Source organism: Strigops habroptila, chromosome 4 (genome assembly GCF_004027225.2).
Source record: "Strigops habroptila isolate Jane chromosome 4, bStrHab1.2.pri, whole genome shotgun sequence".
NCBI classification, from domain to species: Eukaryota; Metazoa; Chordata; class Aves; order Psittaciformes; family Psittacidae; genus Strigops; species Strigops habroptila.
The window spans coordinates 44408043-44419177 of record NC_046358.1 but is presented as its reverse complement, the minus strand read 5'-3'; positions in this window follow the sequence as shown (position 1 = coordinate 44419177).

Below are 11135 nucleotides of genomic sequence, written 5' to 3'. Positions count from 1 at the left end.
CAAGCATAAGTAGAGAAAAAGTAGAATAGCTCCATTGAAACTCTCCCCATCCTATTAGTATTCTTGAGGGAATGAGTCTGTTTCAGAGAGGGAAAAGTGTTCATGACGCATCTGGAGAATATGAAACATTTGTTTATCATTGAATACTATGTAAAGATACAGAAAGCCACTGAATTTGGGCTGTGTTTGATATTTACTGGAAAAGAGATGCAAGACCTAACGTCTGATTTGCTTCAGGAATGTAGGAGCAGATAAAAAAAACCAATGGTGGAGAGAAGCCTCACCAAATAATTGTTTAAAGAATGAAAATAGTTTATAAACACAGAGTACATGACAGTTCTGTACACAGGAAGTAAGCTTCTACGTAACATGCTTCAAGCTAAAGAGAGGGATATGTGAGGGATACAAGAACCTCATGCACGACCTTTTCCAAATTACTGCTGCCCATATTCCTGTGTTTGAAATTAAAAGTCAGTCACACTTAGTGGTAAAGACAGAGACATCCTTTTGTGCCACCTTGGCTTGACAATGAAAGGTCTTGCCCAGTCTATGAGAAAGAGTTGTGAAAGACTCACACACAGAAACCTGTTTGATGTCTTGGTAGGTGGCTGCATTTTCAGTACCCACTGTAAACCTTAAACTTAGAAATACAACTGTGTCCATTCCTATGGACACATAGTACATTTCTATGCATTATTAATGGACTGAAATGTGCAGAAAAGTATGAGCTAAAAACTGTACTAACCAACATATCAGTGATGAAAACACAAATGTTCATACACTCAGCACAATAATTGCAGTAATCTGTCCTCTACTGTATTGAATATGCCTTTATGATGGGATAATACTCTGTTATGTACTTACAGCTTTTGGTACAGTTAAACAATGAAAATATTTTAGTTCTTTATTTCTTATATTGCAAAACCACTTTTAGCATGATAAGTGGTGGTTGTTGTTAATGTCAAAATTACCACCGAGCAACCACTCAGCCAAAGTTATTACAACTAAGAAGTCCCACAAGCTGACATTTTCAAAATGCACCACCAAATTTTGTACCTCAGGTGGATGCATCAGCTAATTTTTTTTTAACCCTGATTTATTGACTAACACAGTGATAAATAGTAGATGAAGATTTTCAGAAATGCTGGTAGTTTCACCTTTTACAACTAGTGTGTTTTAAATAAATCTGCAAAGAAATAAAAGTTTAAAACGTACTTGACTCTGTTGACTTCTGTTTCTCAAAAGCAAAATGAGGATAAAGTAGGCCTCAACACAGTTATCCATCATGCTTAACTTGTCCCTCAAATAATTCTATCCAATTCAACAAAGCAGTATACATTTCTCCTACCAACACTGGTGCACTTAAATGTTAACCATGGGTTGTCTGAAATTTTAAGCTGGTGAATCTCTTATCTAGGTTTACGTCTACTACAAATCTCAGAAAGATTAATGAAAGTATTTTTTAAAAGTATACTCAAAAATGGAAGTAATTTCCACTAATTTCAGCTGTGAAGAGGTATGTCAACCAGCTGCCTCTGCTCACGTTAGGGGTAGAGAAAAAGATGGCAATTCATTCCATCTATGCTAGGCTCTTATCTTTGGATGGGATGAATCACCCTCTGGGAGTCTCTACCTCTTTGCGCTTACTACAGAAGTGCAGATGACTAGCTTAGACACAATGCCTAAATTTAGATTGCTAAAATTAGATGGGATGCATTCCACTTTCATTCATTCATTTAATTAATCCAGTTAACAGAATGATCTATTAGTTGAACGGGGGGGAAGGAGGGGGGGGGGAAGTGGTGCAATTTTGTTGAAAGCTGTGATAATAACTGTCCTGCCTTGAACAGTCTGGAGTTTAAGTAATGTGTGGGTGAAATGAAGTATCATCACTGTTTTACATACAGGGAATTCAGGATGCAGAAAGACTATGTGAATCACTCTAACTTACAATAAAACTTTGTGTCAGAGTAAAAAGACAGTGATAGCTTGTTAGGCAGCACAGAAAGCGTTAGTCAGTTCTTCAGTAGAGACCCTGTATTTCAGTTCACAAATAGATATAATATATGATGTAAAAATTCTGTTCTGTTATAAACATACTTGCAGTGGCTTGGACCAGAGCTATCTAAATGATCACTAATCTCTCAGCATTCGCTCAAGCAGTTACAGCCAGCCTAAGATCTTGAGCTCCGACCTGATGACACCAGGAGATCTACTGTGTTGCACTTACAGAATGAAAAATTGCTGTGTAGACTGAGCTGTATTTATTCTAAAGCTACCTGTGGCAAAAATTAAGCTTTTATATTTTCATGGTGTTGGACAACAAGGTATTCTTATCCTTAAAGGTTTGAAAAAAGGGAGTTATCTTATTATGCTTTATATTTAACCTTTGGCAATAGATGGATGTTATTAATCACAGATATTTGACATTGAGAAAATGGCTTCCTGAATCTCATTCATTACCCCTTGAGAATGTGTCTGGTAAATTCCTAACATAATGAAGTCCCATAAAACAAGGCTACAGCTATTAAAGCAATAATGTTTGTTGGAATACTATTTGAGAATAGTTAAAATTACCCTATTTTAAAAACTAGTTTGTGCTTTTTTTTTTTCTTCCAGTTATTAATACAGAACAGTGTTAAGGCAATAAATTAAATCAGGATTTTGATATAAAATAAACTAAGGCCTTTTGAGTTAAATGGGAGATTTACAACAAATCCTGAGTAATGCCTTGCCACAGTCCAGAATGATTATCATTTATAATACTCGTCCCATTCCTACATTTGTTCATGTGTGTGAATATATGAGTTTGTGTGTGTTTGTATGTAAGTGTACATACACATGTATATAACTGCACGAGCTTTATAGAAACCATACATGCCAGTTCCAAGATCAATTAATAACTCCAGTAAGCACAGCAGAGAGAGGAGAATGAAGTGCCAGACACTTTCCTGCTATTCTGTATAGAAAATATTTTGGAACATCAGTGGAATATTCAACTTAAGCTGCTACATATAGTAGAGATAATTAACAGGTATGTGAAGCCTTACTCATCTGTATCCTTAATTTGGTCTGCTGCACACCACATTAACAAGACTGCTGCACACCATATTGATGAAAAGCCATAAAAAATTCAGAAATACTTTTCTCCTCAAATATGCAATTTTACAACCTGTTCTGTTACATTTTAATCTTTGTTTGTTTGTTTGGGTGTTAAATTGTTCACAGTAAGCATAACTTACACAGATTATCAAAATACCAACATATGGAAACATTGCATTAATGCCTGATTTTAAGAGCAAATGGTGATGACCATAGATTTTTAGAGAGGCTGTATTATTAAGAGAAGTATAACAGTTCTTAGTTGGTTAGTGTAATGTTAGAAGTGTATTCTGGATTGTATTTATCTGCAAAAATCTGTATTATTTTTTCACGTCTGATATCCAGAGCCTCTTCTACCAGTATGTCAAACAATTTGCTTAAATCAAGATTAGCAAGTGCCAAAATGACAGTGGCACTGTGTATGTTTCCAGTCTGCATATTTTCTTTGTATTGTCTATGAATATCCAAATATTCAGAATTTATAAGGTTGAAGAGTTGCATTTTGGCAGACAGCTTGTGTAAACCACTGGATCATTTGCAGAGTGGCGTTAAAGCACATTTACAGTGGAGCCACAGGCAATCTTCGCTCAAATCTAGTACATGCCACTAAAAGCACTATCTTGAAGACCATCTGATAACAATCAACTTGGTCGATAAGGCTTACTTTTACTCAAAAACTGGTTAGAACACATTTATTACAGTGACAGTTGGCTATAATCATAATAGGCCTGTATTTGTGCCTTGTTATCCTAGTGGTCCGTATCGTAGCTTGGCATTTATTCTTTACTCTGCTACAAAGGCAACCTAGCTAATGATAATGTCTCCCATTTCTTTGATCTTTTTCTTCATTTTTTTTTTGGTTTTTGCAACAGCTACATTACCACAGACAGCTGGTTCTCTAAAAGTGGTGTCACAAATATTCTGTGGTTTTTTCTAGCCTCGTGATCTTTGTCACTCAAAAATAAAATAAACATCGATAGTCTCAAAGCTGCAGAGAAGTTTCTTGTTCAAGCCAAACATGAAGATATAGGAAATTCAGGTGTTCTTTCTACCTCTTAGTATGTTACTTTATCTTTTTTCTATTGCTTTGACAATATATAACATTGTGTAGTTGCATAAAATATTACTTCTCATGTGTCTGCCCCCAGTATTCTCACAATGTGGTAGCAATTTTACATTTCAGAATACACCATCTGTTTCTCCTCTTTTGCTCGGAGGGTCCAGTTTATGCAGTCACATGTATCAAAACTGCAAATCCATCTTTGTACCAATAAGACCTTGATACCCTGATAGACTCTGATATACTCTTTTTTGTCAATTTGTCCTTGCTTTCACTAACACTGAACATACAGTAATATCTTCTAGCTACCAGTAAAATGTTTCTCTCCTCAAATGTTACCAAAAGAACAGAACTATTTCATATCATCCATCAAAAACAATTTTTACATGCATAAAAGATGGATGCTTCAGTGAGAGGGAATAATTCTGGACGAACTCTTCATTTTAGATTAAAGCAGTCAGCAAAGCCATCAGTTTCTGGTGACACTATTATGATTGTGAAGTTACATGTTAAAGGTGGACAGATTTTTACTAGAAGAAATTAAACTACCAGTGATCAAGTAAGTGAAGAGACAATGGATTTCCAACAGAATACAGTTACCTAAGATGACCTGAACAGAAAAAAAAAAAATATCAACTGTTTCATATTGTCTCTTATCATCATATTATAGCACTACTGGTTCAATTTTGGCAGATCTGAATGTTCCAGGATCTACACAGTTTCTTTAGGAACCTGGAACACAGAAACCCGCTACATCCTTACCTTGGGCAGATAGGTACCTATGTTCTGCTCCAAGTCAACAACCCCTTTTGGACTAATATTTGCAGTGCCAGTACTGCAATAGCAAGTTGACTGTGCTATCTTTGGATTTTACAACTACTGCACTAAACTTTAAGCTTCCCTGTTAGACCTTGGTTCATTTTTCCCTATTTACAATGGGTACCTTAGTGCCATTTTTCTCAAAGTTTTGAATTACAAGAGGGCCAACTGCAGTATTTTTCTTCCAAAAGATCCATTTAAGTGAAAAAATAAGACCTAACCCACTCCCTTAGAGCTTAGACTTCTGAAATCAGAAACATGTATACTGATGTTATAATGCATCTTTATTATGCTCTACATCTAATTTTTACTTGCTCGTAGGTGAGCCTTTTTGGCTCACATCTGATTGTTTTGTTTGCCCTGCATAGTAGACTGTGAGATATATCTTGTCAAATTGGAAAGAGTACGGAGAAAAATCCGTGAAAAATTAGCTCAGGGGTAAGAAACTTGACTGACAATATTAGATTTAATCTATCAATCTATTTATCTTATCAGAAAGGAGTTGGAGAGAAGAGATGACTATAGGTTGATAGCTACTAACAGTAAATAGTGGTTTAATCTGATGGAGAAAATATATTACTAGATAAAAAAATAGTGGTCTTTTAAGCTAGAAACATACATAGATCTCTTCTTCAAAAAGTTTATGAAAATTAAGGTGAAAATATATGCATAAAATTTAAGCCTTATGATGCCTGGATGGTAAGAGTTCAGACTTGATGTTCTAACGGTAGCTTCAAATTCAAATATAGGGCCTGTTATACTATGTGGATGTCAAAGAAAATCCATGTTGTCCACCATTGATGATGTACTACTCACCTTCCTCATCGCTATCAGCAATTGCAGGTTATATAACATGAGCCTTAACAGCAGTGGGTTGATGTCAGATCTGGTCAGATCAGGTCAGACCAGATCAGGTCAGACCTGACCTTTTAAAACTGTCAAGCTCTGGCTTGTTTTCTGTTTTGGCATCTACTTCAGATAAAGAGACATTTGGAGGGGATCACGATCCACCAAAGATCTACAATAGTCTTTCCACTCTCCTCTCCCTTTAAAACAAGCTTTCAATTTGCCTTAAGAAAAGATAAATTTTCACATGAGATCTTTAGTGCCTGTCAACGCTCCCGAACAAGGAACCATTTTCCTTACTCAGTGTCAAGGAAACACACAATAGTGATTTGCATCCTAATCACTCCGCTCCACCTGTATTCATTACAGCTGTACTTGTTACAGAGTGAGTGAAGCCATAAGGGTAACTTTGCCAGTCATACTGTAAATATTGTGCTATTATGTATGTACATTGATTGGAGTTACTTGTAATATTGAAAAAGAGACTGGTCTATTTGGGGGAAATAACGTAAAAGTATTACAAAACTAGTGTATTAAGAAATACTTTCATAGACTGGCCTAATATCACTATGCTGAATAAGATGCACGTCTCCCACCATTTTCATATTTCTACAATAAATCAGTATAACAGCAAAACCAAATGCAGATAAACTAATACACTTTAAAGTTAATTAAAGTGTAGCTCTGACTACATTTACAAGAAAAAGAAGTTCTCACTTCATCACAAGATTCATTTTGATTTACTTAATCTATTTTTTTTCACTTATTTTTATCTCTTTTTAATCTCTTTTCAAACTTACGATATTTAGGATGTTATAATATTTGTAAATGATAGTGAGGGCATCATAAGGTATCCAAGCAACTTAAATTAATTTGCTGGGATAACAAAAAATGTAGGTGATTTTTCAGATGGCATTTATGTGAAAGAGTCTTTGTTTATTTTTCATAAGTGCTCCTCAGATGAGAGGATTCCTGTAAAGTGACAGCTCCCTGACAAATAGACTGTATATGCATCATATGCCATATGATCTCTTGGTAAAAGCAAAAGACTATCAGGCAGAAGCTTCCCTGGTTGAAACCCCAACCAAGTTAATAACTCCTGCGTACACTAGGGCACATCATGTGATTTGTCTTGTGCTTTTAGGCAATGACAGTGAAAACTGGCTGAATAGGACTGAAAGAATTTCTGATAAATATTATAGATTGGTTTCTAGAAATCATCTGACTTACTTGGGAGAAAACATTTGAGAATTGGTTAACACTGGCAAACCTTAAAGTTTTGGTGAGAACTTGAGACCATCTTGGAAAAATTCCTTATACGCAGTAATGAGTAAGCATTTTGTGTTCCATTCAGCCTTTCGAGAATCTCACAAATCTCAATGCCAAGTGGTACTTTATCATTTTTGGAAAATGAAAAGCTAGTTCCAGATTTCTATATGAAGGAAGATGCACAATTGTTCATCCATTCTTTTGCTATAACACACCTAGATTACAGAAAATATTTCTAGAAATATCCTACAGAATCTTTACATTCATTCGTGCAGATTTATAAAGTTTCCCCTAAAATGTTTAACTTAAGAGTCTTCTCACACAGGAAAAATGATGACACCAACTTCTGTCACTGTAATAAGGACGTTAAAATGATTAATAAATGTGTCATTTATGTTTAAGGCATCTATCCTTCCTACTAAGTCCTGGTTACAACTTTTCTGATTTAGCAATGACCTAGAATGCTGGTTGTCTTCCTGAAATACCCAAAACAGCTATTATCTTCTGCCAAGTCATCTACCCACAATTCATTAAAGGTTGCTATGCCTAAAATTGTGAAGCTTGGTAATTTCTGGGCATGATTTCATTTGTTTATATATTTTATAAATCTACCATTTGAAAATATTTTATAAGAAAATAAGGAATATGAAGGAAATACAACAGCTAAACACGAGCTGGGCTTCTGAGTCATAGACAAAAGGAAGCTACAGTCTTCTTTTCCACTCATGTGCTCAGTTCTAGAGAAGACAGAGCATAAAGAAGATGGAGGAGCAATCCAAAAGTAACTGGCTATAACCCACGCCTCTCTGTCACAATGCTTGCCAGTTCCCTATTATCTGTAAGAAATGCCTTTGCCAAAGCACGTCCTGTTGGTGCAAGACACGACTAACAAGTGCAAAGTTTTCCTAGTATAAAGATGTTAACAGCATAAATGATGGCAAATGCAGTATGTATTTTAGGCAGCTCTGACACAGAAACAGGCCAAGAGAATGATATAAGTGTTTTGTATTTTTGTCCTTTTCTGGAAAAAAATTATTACTTTGGCCTGCCCCATAATCACAGATAAATATATAAAAAATTATAATGGATTTTCCATATTTAGAATCCTTACAATAGAAATCTTTAACATGTCATAACATATGATGGCATGCTTAAATGCACCTGGAAAAAAAAGCTAAGATTATTGTTATTTCTCAGAAATGCAACCTCATTAGCAAGGATTTATGCTAAGCATCGAAACATTTACAGATACGAAGTCATTCAATACCTGGGTTTCTTAGTGTGTAGATAACACAACTTTAAATAGTGTTCAATACTTGAAATTCTACTCATAAAAACTAAAAATATTCTACTCATAAAAAACTTTCTATGAATAGTCGGTGATCTATCATTCATATTTAGCTCATTGATAGTGTGTGATATTTTGTGTTCAAAATGATTGATTCTCCAGATTATAGGATAGCCATCTGTATGAGCTAGTCAGTCTTCATTTGCTTTAGAATCTGATCTATGTAACACTTGCAAATATAAATGCAAAATTTGGTGTATTTAATTGACTTTTGAAATTGTGGTTTAATAATCATAGCAACATGAATATTGATTAGAATATGTATGGTATATACAAAAAAAGCTCAGAAAACAATAAATTGAAACATTAGTTTTTCTCCTGGAAAGTAGAAAGCTTGTAATATTTATCACCAGAAAAGGGCTCTTCCCACTGTATTTTGGTTGGTCAGGTCTGCTACTCTATGCACTTTGAGATACCAGCGCAACAGGAAATAAAAAGGAAGCAAAATTTCCTCTGCAGGCTTGCAATTTCAAATATGCAGAACACAGATATAATGACAAAACAAAATCGATGCTTCTCCCTTCAATTTCTCAGGACAAAATCTATTTCCTAAGCCACTTTTGAAAACTCTCCAGTTTTACATTTGTATTTATGGCACATAATGCCCTACAAGGAGATGGAATTAGGCTTGAGAGAACACTTTCTGGCATAAAAATATATTACCACAGCTATTTATTTATATTGCTGTCATGTGTAAGAGTCCTAGTCTAAGATCATGTCCCAGTTGTGCTTGATGCTGCTGAAACACAAACCCAAACCAATTAATTTCCCCAGCTTACAGTGTAAAGATGAAATAAGAGATAACAGAAGTATAAGTGAAACGATGAGACAGTATTCTTCAGAAAGACAGATGGTAGTTTCAGCCACTAAACCACATCCCACCTTTTCTAGTTTTGAAAGAGGATAACACATTAGCATATATAACCATATTTGGATGGCCATGGGAACTTCCTCTAAAGCATGAGAAACAGCATGAGATAAAACACAAATATGTAAAATATTAAAAATGGTTCTGAGTCAAATGGAAGCTAATGTCCTAGACCAGGTAAAGGCAGGACACCATATCCCCAGGTAGTGAGGCAGAGCTGATGAAGAGCTTGAAAACTGCATGCAAATTATTTGAGTTGGTACAGAAGCTTAGGCATGGTCAAGTACTGAGCCAAGGAAATGATTTTGCAGAAACATTCTGTGTAGGTGCTCAGCTGTAAAAACCTACATAGGGAAAACCATGAGAGATGTCTGAAAGCAAAAAAGAATACGTGACAGAAAGAGGGATAAGAGTTTGCTCTGTTTATGGGCAGAATGATGTTAATTATGCAGAAAGAATGAACAAACCCTGACAAGCACTGAAATAATATGAAATCTTACAGAGACATCAGAATTGAAAAAAATTGCTCAGGTTAACAGCTTGAATGGGTAGGATGTGGTATTGCTCAGGAAGAATGATGAAGTAGTAAGGAAGGCTATGGGGAAGGAATAATAAATCTTGGTTTGATCATGTTGAGCTTGAGCTGAACTCCTGTGGATACATCAGGGTGAAATTCTAGTTTGGATAAGAAATCAATTTCTAGTAAACAAAATGCAGATATCAGTGTGAAGCATCAGTGAAGAAAAGTAACTGAATTTGTGTTTCTGCATTAGGCTGTCATTAAGCCTAAACTAACTTTGTCAGTTAAGGTGCAAAGTGAGAAGAGAAACTGAACTCTGAAAAGTCTGTTGGTGAGGACATGTGAAGAATGTCTTAAGAGCATGCAGTTCAAAGGAACTCCATCATACTTGTCTCAAAGAAGCAAAGAGGTGACAGGATTTCAAGAAGCACGTGGGTGATAGTATCAAAAATGGCTACCAAGGCACAAAGAATGAAGTTGTAATAGTAATCCTGAGTTTTAGCTAGGAAGGTATAGCTAGGCAAGTATAGACTGACCCGGGAGCACTTTCACCAAAGTGCCATAGCAAGAAACTAGGAACATCTAGCACGGAACTGGAAGAAAAAGGAATGAAGCCTCAATTTTTTAGATATAATACATGAATATTTGTTGAGATTATCAATATTGGATAAGGGCGGCAAGCAGTTGGAGAGGCAACTAGGAACAAATCAGGTTTTTTGGGTGGGAAACATACACGACTCGATTGTGTATGAGCCACTGAACAAGAGTGAGAAAGAGAAATAAGGGGGGTGGGAATCAGTGAGATGGGATGTGTGCACCGGGCTCTGTAGAGAAATTGGAAGGACAATCAGATATCAGACTTCTATTTCTGCATCAGAGAAAAAGATAAGAGATGAAAGTGTGGAAAGAGTATGGTGAGAAGTTAGGCCAAGGAAAGAGGGAAGGTAGTTTTGCATTTTGTTATTGTCCTCTTTTTTTCGTGGGAAGAGTTGTAAACACAACAGTGAGAGAATTAAAACAGTAAGTGACCATGTGAGAGCTGGAGCTTGGATTGTAGATTTGTCGGTTAATTAAACTGAAAAAGTAGTCAGTCTTTCCCAAGGAAAAAATAGCAAAGATCAAAGAACAGTGAAATCAGAGAAAGTCTGAGAAGTAAGGCAGAAGTATTAGGGCTTCAGCTTGGAGCTACTAAGGCTCATTGTTGAATATTAAAGGCTTTCAACTCCTGCTAATGTGGTGGTTTACAGAAAATCTCAGAATAGGGAAGAGGCTGCAAAAGACACAAGAAACGAAGGTGTCAACT